The sequence below is a fragment of the Artemia franciscana genome, chromosome 7 (genome assembly GCF_032884065.1).
Source record: "Artemia franciscana chromosome 7, ASM3288406v1, whole genome shotgun sequence".
Lineage (NCBI taxonomy): Eukaryota > Metazoa > Arthropoda > Branchiopoda > Anostraca > Artemiidae > Artemia > Artemia franciscana.
Genome location: NC_088869.1, coordinates 23,675,016 through 23,691,569, shown reverse-complemented (window position 1 = coordinate 23,691,569; position 16,554 = coordinate 23,675,016). Strand labels below are relative to the sequence as shown.

Below are 16,554 nucleotides of genomic sequence, written 5' to 3'. Positions count from 1 at the left end.
GTTTGTTACCACGAACTGTTTGAAAATGTGGAATTTTATATTTTTTGCCACAAGACAAATCACGGGTGCGTGTTTATTTGTTTGTTTTTGTTTTTTTTTCTTTTCCCCAGGGGTCATCGTATTGACCGAGTAGTCCTAGAATGTCGCAAGAGGGCTCATTCTAACGGAAATGAAAAGTTCTAGTGCCCTTTTTTAGTGACCAAAAAAATTGGAGGGCATCTAGGCCCCCTCCCACGCTCATTTTTCCCCAAAATCAACGGATCGAAATTTTGAGATAGCCATTTTATTCAGCATAGTCGAAAATCATGATAACTATGTCTTTGGGGATGACTTACTCCCCCAGAGTCCCTGGGGGAGGGGCTGCAAGTTACAAACTTCGACCAGTGTTTACATATAATAATGGTTATGGGGAAGTGTACAGACGTTTTCAGGGGGATTTTTTTGGTTTTGGAGGTAGGGTTGAGGGGAGGGGGCTATGTGGGAGGATCTTTCCTTGGAGAAATATGTCATGGGGGAAGAAAAATTCAATGAAAAGGGCGCAGGGCGCAGAACGAATCTGGTCACGTTAGAAGAAAACGTCAAATTCAGAGCTTAATATACAATGCTGGATGTTCGGAGCCTCTCTATTATGGAGTATAATTTGAAAATAACACAACTATACGAGCGATAAAACATATATACCACAACCATAACTCAACTAACGAAAGAACTGCTAAGAGATAACACAACTATAAAGCGAAAACAGGTGAAAACTAACAGGAAAATAAATGAACTAAGAGGTGGAAGGGGCCCAGAGAAAAAATATAATCCTTTTCGAATTTTGAGCCTAACTTCTGCAAAGGAGTAATAATGTCAGAAGCCCCAAAATACCGAATTATTTTCTTTCAAACAGTTCGTGGTAACGAACTGTAGTAAGGAGCGACCGGGCTCAATAGTAAACGAAACTCTAAATAATAGAATTTTGATGCTAAAATATACATAAAAAGAATCGGATTTTCATGCTGATTTTAAATATATAAGTTTCATCAAATTTGGTCTTTGTCATCAAAAGTTACGAGTCTGAGAAAATTTTTCTTATTTTAGAAAATAGGGGAAAACACCCCCTAAAAGTCACGCACTATTAACGAAAGTCACACCATCAGATTCAGCGTATCAGAGAATCCTACTGTAGAAGTTTCAAGCTCCTATCTACAAAAATGTGGAATTTTGTATTTTTTGCCAGAAGACAAATCACGGGTGCGTGTTTATTTGTTTGTTTGTTTTTCTTTTCTTTTCCCCAAGGGTCATCGTGTCGACCAAGTGATCCTAGATTGTTGCAAAAGGGGCTCATTCTAACGGAAATAAAAAGTTCTAGTGCCCTTTTTAAGTGACCAAAAAAATTGGAGGGCACCTAGGCCCCCTCCCACGCTCATTTTTTCTCCAAAGTCAACAGATCAAAATTTTGAGATAGCCATTTTGTTCCGCATAGTCAACAACCATAATAACTATGTCTTTGGGAATGACTTACTCACCCACAGTCCCTGGGGGAGGGTTTGCAAGTTACAAACTTCGACCGGTGTTTACATATAATAATGGTTATTGGGAAGTGTACAGTCGTTTTCAGGGAATTTTTTTGGTTGTGGGGGTGGGGTTGAGGAGAGGGGGCTATGTGGGAGGATCTTTCCCTGGAGAAATATGTCATGGGGGAACAGAAATTCAATGAAAAGGGCGCAGGATTTTCTAAAATTACTATAAAAAAAAACAATAAAAAATAAACATAGAAAAGTTTTTTCCATTGAAAGCAAGGAGTAGCATTGAAACTTAAAACGAACAGAGATTATTACGCATATGAGGGGTTCTAAAAATACTTTAGCATAAAGAGCGAGGTATTCAGGAGGAGATAAATACCTCGCGTTTTATGCTATAGTATTTTTAGTAATTTCAACTATTGATTCTACGGCCTTTCTGATTCAGGGTTCATTTTTAAAGAATCGGCACAAAACTTACGATTTAGTGTAAAGAGCGAGGTATTAACGAGGGTACAAACCCCCTCATATACATAATAAAAATTCAAGAATATAAAAGTTTGTTACGTAAGTTAATTCTTAAGTTACGTATATTTTTTACTAATAAAAGAATTATAGTTGCCTTTTTGAGTAACCGAAATATTACATGGCAACTAGGCCTCCTTCCCCATCCCTTATTTCTCAGAATCGTCTGATCAGAACTAAGAGAGAGCCATTTAGCCAAAAAAGGAATTAAAACGTAAATTTAATTTTAATAATTTATGTATGGAGAGCCAAAATCAAACATGCATTAATTCAAAAACTTTCAGAAATTACATAAAAAAACTAGTTTTTCTAACTGAAAGTAAGGAGTGACATTAAAACTTAAAACGAACAGAAATTACTCCGTATATGAAATGGGTTGTCCCCTCCGCAATCCCTCGCTCTTTACGCTAAAGCTTTTAATTGTTTTAAAAAGTAGAATTGTGGCAAAGAGTCCAACTTTAGCGTAAAGAGCGAGGGATTGCGGAGGGGACAACCCATTTCATTTACGGAGTAATTTCTGTTCGTTTTAAGTTTTAATGTCGCTCCTTACTTTCAGTTAGAAAAACTAGTTTTTTTTTATGTAATTAACGTTTTAAAGAGCCCTCTGTCAAAAATCTTGGACTATTGATTCGATACGAACATCCTTGGGAAAACCAGGGGTCTTTCTCCAACATCAAACCACCAGCTGATGGTGTGACTTTTATTAAGGCTGGTTGACTTTTAGGGGGTGTTTCCCTCTCCCGTTTATCTAAATTCAGGCAAATTTTCTCATGCTCATAGTTTTTTATGTCTAGCACTGAACTTAATGAATCTTAAATATAAACCAACCGATTCTATTGACTTATCTATTAACATCAAATTCAGTTTGTCAGAGTTTCGGTTATTATTGAGCCGCGTCGCTTCTTACACACATTTCTGCACCACGAACTGTTTGAAAACAGGACTTTTTTTACTTGTAGTTCCCTACAATGGGATATTTCATTTGCTATTTGTCATATTATATTTAAAACCGGTGTTAAAAAGAGGTCCTCGTTATACAGATCGAAACAAGATTGCAACATACTTTGATAATTACCAAAAACAACAGCTGCAGTTTGGTCATTTGATATACTAAGTGCCCAATTTTAAGTTAGTATTTTGCTCCAGACTTATTTTGAAAATTGTATAATGAATGTCTGTGAACTTTATCTTTTATAAGACTCCATCGCTCTAAATGAGAGAAAACCGTATAGCGTTGCCTATAGTAAAAAGCTACATGACTTAAATGTTTTTCTGTTTTTTTTATGTTTTTTTTTTCCAGAGGCATTTCATATGAAAGAAGTGGTCTTATAATATTCCAATGCCCTTTTTAAAAATTATAGGTGATCTTATGGAAATCTTAAAAAGCTAATTTATTCAAATAGTAACAATGACTAATAGCAATACCTTGGGGAAAGTCATGCCTCCATAGTCACTGAGGCAAGGAGAGTAACTTGTGTAGTTCGGCCATTTTTAAAGGCATTTTATTTTTCATTGTTTTTTAAATACTACCAGAAAATCCTGCGCCCCCTTCATTGAAATTCTTTTTCCCCATGACAAATTCCTCCATGATCATCCCACGTAATTCCCCCTCACCTACTCCCCCTACCCTCCAAACCAAACAAAATTCCCCTGAAAACGTCTGTACACTTCCCAATAACCATTACTATATGTAAACATAAGTCAAAGTTTGTAACTTGCAGCCCCTCTCACGGGAACTGTGGGAGAGTAAGTCGTCCCCAAAGACATAATTATCAGATTTTTTACAATGGCGAAAAAAATGGTCATCTCAATATTTTGATCCGGTGACTTGGGGGATAAAATGAGAGTGTGGGAGGGGGCCTAGGTGCCCTCCAATTTTTTTGGTCACTTAAAAAAGACACTAGAACTTTTAGTTTTCGTTAGAATGAGCCCTCTTGCGACATTCTAGGACCACTGAGTCGATCACCTCTGGGGAAAAAACAAAAAAACAAAAAAAAAAACAATAAATAAACACGCATTCGTGATCTGTCTACCGGCAAAAAATGCGAAATTCCACATTTTTGTAGATAGGAGCTTGAAACTTCTACAATAGGGTTCTCTGATATGCTGAGTCTGATGGTGTGATTTTCGTTACGATTGTATGACTTATGGGAGGTGTTTTCTCCTATTTTCTAAAATAAGGCAAATTTTCTCAGGCTTGTAACTTTTGATGGGTAAGACTAATCTTGATGAAACTTATATATTTAAAATCAGCATTAAAATTCGATTCTTTTGATACAACTATCGGTATAAAACTTCATTTTTTAGTGTTTCGGTTACTATTGAGCCGGGTCGCTCCTTACTGCAATTAAATAAAAAAAAACTAATTTTTTTAGCTGAAAGTAAGGAGCGACATTAAAACTTAAAACGAACAGAAATTACTCCGTATATGAAATGAGTTGTCCCCTTCGCAACCCCTCGCTCTTTACGCTAAAGCTTTTAATTGTTTTAAAAAGTAGAATTGTGGCAAAGAGTCAAACTTTAGCGTAAAGAGCGAGGGGTTGCGGAGGGGACAACTCATTTCATATACGCAGTAATTTCTGTTCGTTTTAAGTTTTAATGTCGCTCCTTACTTTCAGCTAAAAAAATTAGTTTTTTTTTATTTAATTTCTGAACGTTTTTGAATTAATGCATGTTTGGTTTTGGCTCTCCGCACTTAAATTATTAAAATGAAATTTGTATATTAATTCTTTTTTTTGGCTAAATGGCTTTCTCTTAGTTTTGATCAGACGATTTTTAGGAATAAGGGGTGGAAAAGGAGGCCTAGTTGCCCTCGAATTTTTTGGTTACTTAAAAAGGCAACTAGAACTTTTAATTTTTAACGAACGTTTTTATTAGTGAAAAATATACGTAACTTAAGAATTAACTTAAATAACAAACTTTCATAACCTTATATTTTTATTATGTATACGAGGGGGTTTGTAACCTCGTTAATACCTCGCTCTTTACACTAAATCGTAAGTTTTGTCCCAATTCTTTAAGAATGACCCCTGAATCAGAAAGGCTGTAGAATAAATAGTTGAATTTACTAAAAATAATTTAGCATAAAGAGCAAGGTATTTATCTCCTCCTAAATACCTCGCTCTTTATGCTAAAGTATTTTTAGGACCCCTCATATGTGTAATAATCTCTGTTCGTTTTAAGTTTCAATGCTACTTCTTCCTTTCATTTGAAAAAACGTTTTCATGTTTATTTTTCATTGTTTTCTTATAGTAATGCTAGAGAATCCTGCGCCCTTGTCATTGAGTTTTTCTTCCCCCATGACAGATTCCTCCAAGGAAAGATCCTCCAACAAAGCCCCCTCTCCTCAGCCCCCTGAAAAAAAACCCTGAAAACGTCTGTACACTTCCCATTAACCATTACTATATGTAAACACTGGTCAAGGTTTGTAACTTGCAGCCCCTCCCCCAGGGATTGTGGGGGAGTAAGTCATCCCCAAAGACATAGTTATTATGGTTTTGACTATGCTGAACAAAATGGCTATCTCAAAATTTTGATCCGTTGACTTTGGGAAAAACATGAGCGTGGGATGGGGCCTAGATGCCCTCTAATTTTTTTGGTCACTTAAAAAAGGCACTAGAACTTTTCATTTCCGTTAGAATGAGCCCTCTTGCGACATTCTAGGACAACTTGGTCGATACGATGACCCCTGGGAAAAAAAAAAAAAACGAACAAATAAACACGCACCCGTGATTTGTCTTCTGGCAAAAAATACAAAATTCCACATTTTTGTAGATAGGAGCTTGAAACTTCTACAGTAGGGTTTTCTGATACGCTGAATCTGATGGTGTCATTTTAGTTAAGATCTTATGACTTTTAAGGGGTGTTTCCCCCTATTTTCCTAAATAAGGCAAATTTTCTCAGGCTCGTAACTTTTGATGGGTAAGACTAAACTTGATGAAACTTATATATTTAAAATCAGCATTAAAATGTAATTCTTTTGATGTAGCTATTGATATCAAAATTCAATTTTTTAGAGTTTTGGTTACTATTGAGCCGGGTCGCTCCTTACTACAATTTCGTTACCACGAACTGTTAGATTCATTACCACGAACTGTTTGATACGGTTGTTTTTTTAGCTAGTAATTTCTACTCCAATTATAAACCTATACATATTTTACAAAATAAAGTAGTTAGAATAATTGCAGAATATGCAAAAGTTTTTAGTAATACAGAGACGTGCTATTGGAATATTTAAAACTGAAAACGAACCAATTATATGAAAAGGTTGCCGTCTTCTCCACCTACCAGTTCTTACACTAAAGTGTCAATATTTTTCGCAGTCCTCCATGAATGTTCTAGATAAAGTGCAGTCTGAAATTAAGTTTTTTAATTTTTTTTTTTTCATAGTTCTTAGAGACTGAACCTGCGGATTTATTTGAATTCACTTTAAGCAAAAAATGTTCATTATATTTTTAAAGGACATTTGTAAATAAAACACCTGCAATGTCGAATTGGATATATTTTTGCACTTAAAAATTCTAGTAGAAAAACATTAATAAAACCTTAGCATAAACAGTGCGATTGAAGGGTGGCAAACCCCCTCATATGTATGGTAGCTTCTATTTGTCTTAATTTTTATTGATGCTCTTTGACATAATTTAGGGAAAAAAACTATTTTTTTACTTATTCATACTTAAAGATCTGATGATTTATGATATTCTTTTACTTAAAAACATTTTTGATAGTGAAACAATTTGAATTCTTTTTCTTATCGTTTAATCTTATAGTCATACGATTGTATGACTTATAGGAGGTGTTTTCTCCTATTTTCTAAAATAAGGCAAATTTTCTCAGGCTCGTAACTTTTGATGGGTAAGACTAATCTTGAAGAAACTTATATATTTAAAATCAGCATTAAAATGCAATTCTTTTGATGTAGCTATTGATATCAAAATTCAATTTTTTAGAGTTTTGGTTACTATTGAGCCGGGTCGCTCCTTACTACAGTTCGTTACCACGAACTGTTAGATTCATTACCACGAACTGTTTGATACGGTTGTTTTTTTAGCTAGTAATTTCTACTCCAATTATAAACCTATACATATTTTGCAAAATAAAGTAGGTAGAATAATTGCAGAATATGCAAAAGTTTTTAGTAATACGGAGACGTGCTATTGGAATATTTAAAACTGAAAACGAACCAATTATATGAAAAGGTTGCCGTCTTCTCCACCTACCAGTTCTTACACTAAAGTGTCAATATTTTTCGCAGTCCTCCATGAATGTTCTAGATAAAGTGCAGTCTGAAATTAAGTTTTTTAATTTTTTTTCATAGTTCTTAGAGACTGAACCTGCGGATTTATTTGAATTCACTTTAAGCAAAAAATGTTCATTGTATTTTTAAAGGACATTTGTAAATAAAACACCTGCAATGTCGAATTGGATATATTTTTGCACTTAAAAATTCTAGTAGGAAAACACTAATGAAACCTTAGCATAAACAGTGCGATTGAAGGGTGGCAAACCCCCTCATATGTATGGTAGCTTCTATTTGTCTTAATTTTTATTGATGCTCTTTGACATCATTTAGGGAAAAAAACTATTTTTTTACTTATTCATGCTTAAAGATCTGATGATTTATGATATTCTTTTACTTAAAACATTTTTGATAGTGAAACAATTTGAATTCTATTTCTTATCGTTAAGATCAGCTGAGTTTGAGGAAAAACCTAATACCAACAAAATTTTGTTTTGAAAGTTTTTTGCTTTACGAGCTAAAGTTAAATCTAAAATTGTGCATCTTACCCAAAAATTATAATTTCAAAGTCATAGAGAACATGGAAACGCCTGCAAAACTACCAAACTTTTGTTTTTTACTTATTCATAGTTCAAGATCTGATGATTTATGATATTCTTTTACTTAAAACATTTTTGATAGTGAAACAATTTGAATTCTTTTTCTTGTCGTTAAGATCAGTTGAGTTTGAGGAAAAACCTATTACCAACAAAATTTTGTGCTTTGAAAGTTTTTTGCTTTACGAGCTAAAGTTAAATCTAAAAAGGTGCATCTTACCCAAAAATTTAAATTCCAAAGTCATAGAGAACATGGAAACGCCTGCAAAACTACCAAACTTTTTTTGACTTATTCATAGGTCAAGATCTGATGATTTATGATATTCTTTTACTTAAAACTTTTTTGATAGTGAAACAATTTGAATTCTTTTTCTTGTCGTTAAGATCAGTTGAGTTTGAGGAAAAACCTATTACCAGCAAAATTTTGTGCTTTGAAATTTTTTTTGCTTTACGAGCTAAAGTTAGATCTAAAAAGGTGCATCTTACCCAAAAATTTAAATTCCAAAGTCATATAGAATATGGAAACGCCTGCAAAACTACCAAACTTTTTTTGACTTATTCGTAGTTCAAGATCTGATGATTTATGATATTCTTTTACTTAAAACTTTTTTGATAGTGAAACAATTTGAATTCTTTTTCTTGTCGTTAAGATCAGTTGAATTTGAGGAAAAACCTATTACCAGCAAAATTTTGTGCTTTGAATTTTTTTTTGCTTTACGAGCTAAAGTTAAATCTAAAAAGGTGCACCTTACCCAAAAATTTAAATTCCAAAGTCATAGAGAACATGGAAACGCCTGCAAAACTACCAAACTTTTTTTGACTTATTCATAGTTCAAGATCTGATGATTTATGATATTCTTTTACTTAAAACTTTTTTTGATAGTGAAACAATTTGAATTCTTTTTCTTGTCGTTAAGATCATTTGAGTTTGAGGAAAAACCTATTACCAGCAAAATTTTGTGCTTTGAAATTTTTTTTGCTTTACAAGTTAAAGTTAAATCTAAAAAGGTGCATCTTACCCAAAAATTTAAATTCCTAAGTCATAGAGAACATGGAAACGCCTGCAAAACTACCAAACTTTTTTTGACTTATTCATAGTTCAAGATCTGATGATTTATGATATTCTTTTACTTAAAACTTTTTTGATAGTGAAACAATTTGAATTCTTTTTCTTGTCGTTAAGATCAGTTGAGTTTGAGGAAAAACCTATTACCAGCAAAATTTTGTGCTTTGAAATTTTTTTTGCTTTACGAGCTAAAGTTAAATCTAAAAAGGTGCATCTTACCCAAAAATTTAAATTCCAAAGTCATAGAGAACATGGAAACGCCTGCAAAACTACCAAAAATTTCTATTTAAATAGTCAGTAAACGATTTATTGGGTTTTTCATTTTATTTCCATTTTAGCACGACTGAGAGTCAATCTCTGCACTTTTTTCCTCTGTAATATGAGCCTAATTTAATGGTATGAATTGGAAAAGCAGATAGCATTAAAGCGGCGTTCACACGCAGGTCCAGTGAGTTTTGCATGCCTAGAAACTATGTCTGGCCATGCCCTTGCTTATCCGTGGAAGCTTAGTCAGAAATGAATGCGATGCAAACAGTTCTTGGTAACGAACTATAAATAAGGAGCAACCCGGCTCAGTAGTAACCGAAACTCCAAAAAGCGAACTTTTGATATGAATAGATACATCAAAAGAATCGCATTTTTATGCTGCTTTTAAATATATAAGTTTCTCCTGAGAAAATTTGTCTTATTCTCAAAAAGAAGGGAGAAACACCGCCGAAAAATCAAAGAATCTTAATGAAAATCACACCATCAGATTCAGCGTGTCAGAGAACACTACTTTAGAGGTTTCAATTTCCTATCTACAAAAATGTAAAATTTTGTATTTTTTGCCAGAAGAAAGATCTCGGATGCGTGTTTATTCGTTTTTTCCCCAGCGGTGATCGTATCAACCCAGCGGTCCTAGAATGTCGCGAAAGGGCTCAGTCGAACAGAAATTAAAGTTCTAGTGCCTTTTTTGAGTGACCAAAAAAAAACAATGGCAACTAAGCCCCCTCCCATGATCATTTTTTCGTAAAGTCAACGGATCAAAATTTTGAGACAGTCGTCTTGTTCAGAATAGTAAAAAAAATCAATTAACTTTGTCTTTGAGAAAATCTTAATGCCCCACAGTCCCAGGGGTAAGGGCTGCAAGTTATGAACTTTGCCCATTGTTTGCATGTTAAATAAAAAAAATAAGTTTTTCAGCTGAAAGTAAGGAGCAAACATTAAAACTTGCGACAAACAGAAATTATTACGCATATGAAGGGGTTTGCCCCCTCGTCAATATCTAGCTTTGTACGCTAAGGTTCAAATTTTTTTCCAATTCTTTAAGAATGACTTATGAATCAAAAGGCTCATTTAATTAGAGTAAATAGCTCTTTTGTAAGTACTAATAATTATCGTAACGAGCGAGGTATTGATGAGGGGGAGAACCCCCTTATATACGTAATAATTTCTGTTCGTTTAAAGTTTTAATAATGCTCCTTACTTAAAAAAAAACTTGTTTTTCTTTTTTTATTAATCCCACACTTTAACCCAGATGGAAAATATAGTGCAAAAGAGGTTTCCTGGTTGGTAGAACTTGAAATAAAGGACACAGAGTTCCCTGCTTTAGAACTGAATGCTTAGCAAGAATTTGCTGCTGTCAAGCACCAAATTTTTCATGTTAACTGGAATTGCCTAGATATTGATGTTTAATTTCAATTAGTGACAGCTGCTTCAATTTTGAAATCTAAATCATAATGATAGTTTTATGAGCTGTTAGTCCATTCTAAGTAAGTCTTACTTTTCCGATAGAGCAAACCACTGACTCCAATCTGATATTAAAATTTAAAGTTAAATTTTTAAATTATTAAATTAAATTTTAAAGTTTAAATTTTTTTCTTTTTTTTAGTTTTATTATCGTTACATCAAAAATTTTAGGCTGAGTTGATTAAACTAAAAAGTTGATGTTTTTCCGTCAAATTAAAATTTTGCAATTAAAACGTAATCGCTCTTTTATTTGTCAGATCATCCTCGAATGAAAAATTACCAAAATTAAGGAATAGACATAATAAAAAGCAGATTGACGGTTTATATAAATTAAGATTCATTCCAGGAAATCTTAGGCATATTGCACTCATTAACTTATGAAAAATGAGTGAAACTTTTTTGTTTTCATTACAGCTGAATGACTTTATGGTTTTTACAAGGCATATGGGGTTTTAGCCATATTCCTGTTTATGGTAGCTACTGTTCACTGTAAGTTTAACTTGATTATTCATTGTAATTTATGTTCGTTTTATGTTTCAATTATCTATTGATATTGATTTAATATTCATTGAAGCACTTGTTTCTATTTGACTGTATTTTCTTTCGTTTGTTTCAGTCATTTCTGCTTGTTTCTTATTGGTATGTTTTTATTGGTTAATATAAAGAAGTTTTTTTTTCCAGTTTTCGTCTTTACGAGCCGAGATTTTGACTTGCTATTTATTTATTGCAGAAAATTTTGTGACAAATTTCAATAATAGTTTAACTACAGAGCTTTGTTTAGATTGGTACCGATTCAAATAAGGAATATTATTCAAGTAAGTGGATTGAAATTCTGCATAATCTTTGGGCTTCTATGGGATTAAAGCCATTCTGACCACCATTTTGGTACAACCGTGGGTATTGATAAACGGTAATCAACCATTCTCGTCAACAAGCCTTAATAGTATCGACTCAAATCCCTTAGGTGCTTCTGAGATGTCGCAGATAAACCCTTTTTACAACATTGAATGTACATAGTGTCTTTTGATTCAGCTCAGCATCCCCCAGAAAATTCCTGAAATTTTCTACTAAATACATTTAGACATTCCTAAGATATTACAGAATCCAATATGACAATCATGATGCACATAGTTTCTTTTGATTTAGTTCAAAATCCCTCTGAACATGCCCTAGAATGCTACAGTTAATAGATGTGGCTGTTTCTTTTCCCTGTGAAAACCTTGGATCATGCATTGTCTTTTGATTTAGTGAGAAATCCCCAACAATATGCCCAGAAAGTTCCCAGTCTGTTTCTTTGCTGTGCCTGGGACATCGCACAGACGCCCTTTTGACAATCAGGACGTGTATAGTGTCTTTTGATTTTTTTTTACACCCTTCTAAGATTTTTCTGAAAGTCTCAACTTAATATCCTATTTTTTTATTTTTTTTTACTGAAATATACATCTATAGCAGTTGTTGTAGTAGTAGCCGTATCTATAGTCGTGGCAGTAGCAGGTACAGTCGCAATTCCAGTAGTTGTAGTCGCATTAGTCGCAGTCACAAGTAACTGCAAACTTACGTAGTTACATTGCAATCAGTCGCAGTCCCAAGCAGTTGCACTCGCAGACGCAAAAAGTCACAGTCACAAATAGTTGCAGTCAAAAGTAGTAACAATCGATAATATTTGCAATCGCAATCGCTAGAAACTGCAGTCACAGTTACAAGTAGTAGCATCCACAATCACAATAAGTTGCAAGAGCAAATAGTCACTACCATAGCAAGTAGCTGTAGTCATAATTACAACCAGTTGCTATAACAAGTGTAGGTAGTCAAAGTTGCAAAAATTCAGAGTTACGAGTAGCCGCCATTAGAATTAGTCGTAGTCGCATTTCCAAGCAGTTACAGTTGTAAGAAGTCGAAATCACAATCAGTCAATGTCGTAAGTACTCGTACCAGGAAGTAGTCATGGTCTTAGTTGTATATAGTCACAAGTATTCGCTGTCGCAGCCACAAAGAGTCAGAGTCACAAGTTGTCCCAGTCACAAGCATTCACAGTTGCAGTCACTCATAGTTTCAAGTAGTTGCAGTCGCATGTAATTATGGTAATATCGAAATAGTCATACTATCTGTAGTAATAGTAGCAGCAATAGTATCAGTAGTAGTAGTAGCATTAGTATGCACATAATGTATTTCAGGAAGCTCAATATCCCTCTCAACCAGTCCTAAGGATCTCAACATTCCCTTGAAAGTCTCACCTTAGTACCCTTAGAAGTAGTAGTAGCTGTAATAGTAACAGCAGAAGTAATAGCTGCAGCAGCAGCAGTAGTAGTAGCATTAGCAGTAGTAATAGTAGTGGCATATACATAGTGCCTTTTCGTTAGTTCAATATCTCCCTCAGTGTGCCCTGTAAGTTTCAATTTAATATTCTTTGACAACCTGCATGTACATGGTATGTTTTGATTTAGTTCAAAATCTCCCTAAATATTGCCTGAAAGTTTCACCTTAATACTTGAAGCCTTAGTGATAGTAGTAGTGGCATACAGTTTCAACTTAAGACTCTAAGAAGAGATATTGCTGATACAATCTTTTGACAACCTGCATGTATATAGAGTGTTTTGATTTAGTTCAATATACTACTTGACATTTCCGGAAAGCTAAATCTTACTACCGTTAGCCTAGATAGTAGTACAAGTCTTAGTTAGAGTTGCGTTAATTAGAGCAGAATTATTAGTAGTTGTAGTAGTATTGGTGGCAGTAATAGTAGTGGTAGAAGTAGTATGTGCATGGTGCCTTTTGTTTTGTTCGACGTTCCCTGTAACTTTGATCTTAATGCTATAAGCTGCTCCTTAGATTTTACTTATTCGCCGTTTTGAAATTGTGTTTTTGATTTAGTTCAAAATCTCCCTCAAAATTCCCTGAAAGCTCCACATTAATAACCTTTATCTTTTTGGAGACCTAGGATGAAAAGATTCCCGTCTTCCCATTAACGAATCCTATATGTAAACAATAGATAGATTGCATAACTTACAAACTTTACACCAAGAGCTGTGGGGGGTTATGCCATCTCCAGAGGCACAGCTGTTGAATCTTTCGATTATGCTGAACAAAAAACTGCCTCAAAATTTTTATCGGATTCTATTTTCAATCGAATTAGTCCCCTCGAAAGCTTTTACAACAACTCCCTCCATGTGAAGTGGCTTGCTAAAAAAAATATATTACATAGAGCCCCTTCGCTCTTTACTTAGGCAGTGGTAAACCGCTGCCTGTGATTTAAGCTTGGGGTGAAGCTGGCTTATTTTGAGACCCAAGGCACCTGAAGCAGAGACAACAGCTTGCTAATGCCCTTACGCTTTGAAAACCAATAAGAAAAAATACATGACAATATAGTTTCTTCTTGTATACAAGGTTGAGCAGTCATCAATACTTTCTAGCCAAGTGTTTAATTCCAGTGAATTATATTCTGTCTCTTAGAAAGGGAGGGGGCTGAGATACTACATCAACAATGGTTTTCCTCCGGTTTTTCTTTTCATCTACGCTTCTGATTTCTGTTTCCTATTGTAACCGTTTTATAATATAATGATCCCACTAGTACCCTATATACACTGAGATATTATAATATCATCTTTACTACTTTTTTTTCTGACCGCCAGTATTAGGTAACGAAATTAGTGAGCTGCTCAACTAGCATTAGATCCAAAAAGTTCCGACACTGTCACCAAAGAATCAAGTTTCATCGCTAGCCAATCTCTTTTCAAAATTAAAAACGAGCGTCCATTTCATTATGTCAAGTTGATAGTTTTCTCCATTATTTCGGGACTTTTTATGGAAGAAAGAATTGTACCGTACATTTCAGCATATTTCAGCTTTTGGGGTTGAAAAGAGTATATTTTATCTCTTTGGTAGTGCCAAAAATTTACACTTCAGCTCCTGCAATCGTATCTCAAAATGATTAAATTAAAACAAAAGCTGAAGTTAAAAAGTTTCTGCTGTTCATGTATGACTCATCAAGTCCATACAAAATGAACCTATTGATTATACAATAACCGAAGATGTTCAATAGACTAGCTGGATAGTTAGACAAAGTTGGTTTCCATATAACTCAACCTCGTTCAACTCAACCCATTTAATTCAAATCGCATTCAACTCAACTCCTATTACTCAACCCCCATTCAACTCAATCCGTATTCACCTTGACTCCCATTTAACTCATTCCTGTTTAACCCAAGACTCATACAGCTCAACCCCTATTCGATTCAGGATTTTGATTGGATTAGGTTCATTGGGGTTGAGTTTTATTTATACGAGGGCTGAGTTGCATGTGGTTGAAATGAATGGTATTTAGATTTGAATGGAAGTTGTTACATGGGAGTTGGGTCAAATGTGGTTGATTATATTGGGGCTTGAATTCCACAAAGATTGAGTTGATATGGAGTTGACTTGAATAAGGGTTGACTTAAATGGATTGAGTGGAATGGCGTTGAATTAAATGGAGCTGAATCACATGCATCCCACTGAAATCACGACAGGTGTTATATTATAATTTATGTAGGATGGAATATATATATGAACTACTAATTCAAAACGAGGTATTTGCCTTTTTTCTTTCAGAATACCATCCAGGATAAAAATAAAATCGTACTCATTTAAATTTACTCATACAACAATATACCTGGTAGTTTTCTATAGGTTAGGTTAATACTATACAGCTACTGTTATATTTTAGGGTCTATATGGCTTGTCAATAAAATCATATTTTGACTGGAAGCCATTGGTGTTCAACAGTTTATAATTCAATTGTAAACACCTGTTCTATTATTGTATATATTCATTTCATTTCTATGCACACAATCGGTGAAACTTTCGGTGTCTTTTTTTAGATCTCAATTCCTATTTTCTTTCATATCTTGAACATTAGAATATTCTTTGTTTATGTTTTCCTTGTATGTTTGATTACTTTCTTTTTCCTTGTTTTTAGCTTTAGGCAAGATCAACACAGGTTAGAAATTGTTTATTAGTTTCTTACGTGTTTTGCCTCATGCGTCAAGCTTAATCATATTTGTAAATCAGACTTTACCAGCAAAAAAATAAACGCACCTAAAAGCAAAACTGCCCATTTTATTTTTGCTCAGAACAATTTCGATAAAAATCCTATATGATTCAACTACTTTCCCTATTATAGAAAGTAGTTTAATTTAAGAACGAAGCTATCGGGAATAGAATTCAAAGCCCTTATTATGTCCCGAAAAAAGCATTGTCAAGCTCCTATAAAATAAGAGAAATGTAATAGACATAGAGAAACCCCCTAAAACACAAATTCGGAAGGTCTGCAATGAAGGCCACTGACAAAATGGCTGAAGATCTGGAAGATGGAGCCAGGTGAATAATAGTAAAACATTGCACTGGTATGTTAAAAAATCGAGAGGGAGGAGTTAGTCAGGACTTATCCTTATTAAGTTGAAGATAGAAACGGGGTAGCAATTAGTAATAAGGAAAGTGTCAAAAAGAGACAGGCAGAAAAGTTTGAGAATGTACTAACTGTGATAAAGAATGAAAAAGTTTGCGACACTTTGGATGATAAGGAGGGTTTACTATGTAAGAAAGAAATAGAGACAGTACTAAAAGGATCAAAAAAATAACGTGGCTCCTAGTGCTGATAGTGTGATAAATGGTTGTTTTTTATTAATATGGCAATTGTGAAGTTAGAGATTACTTCCTGAAGATTAGGAATATGATTCTTTAAAAAGGGAAAATACCTAGCAATTTTAGGAAAACTTTGATTAAAACCATCTTGATCTAAACTTCAATTTTATTTGTTCGTCAATATGTCCCTAAGTAGAGTAGAAACAATTTGGATTTTGCTAGTCTGCCTACTATATCTTCTCTGCAACATCTATTCTTCGTCTGTTTCATCAC

The 16,554-nt window shown here is 34.1% G+C and overlaps 2 protein-coding genes across 6 annotated transcripts in view; one reads left to right on the top strand and one right to left on the bottom strand.

Annotated features, from left to right (window-relative positions):
* LOC136029028 (uncharacterized) overlaps positions 1-16,554 on the bottom strand; it is a 68,288-nt gene that overhangs the window by 12,376 nt on the left and 39,358 nt on the right. The window lies entirely within an intron of this gene.
* Positions 11,409-16,554, top strand: part of LOC136029026 (uncharacterized) — a 113,841-nt gene continuing 108,695 nt past the window's right edge. Inside the window, exon 1 of the mRNA XM_065707053.1 lies at positions 11,409-11,477. The gene's annotated coding sequence lies outside the window, so the exon portion shown is untranslated. The remainder of the gene's footprint in view (positions 11,478-16,554) is intronic.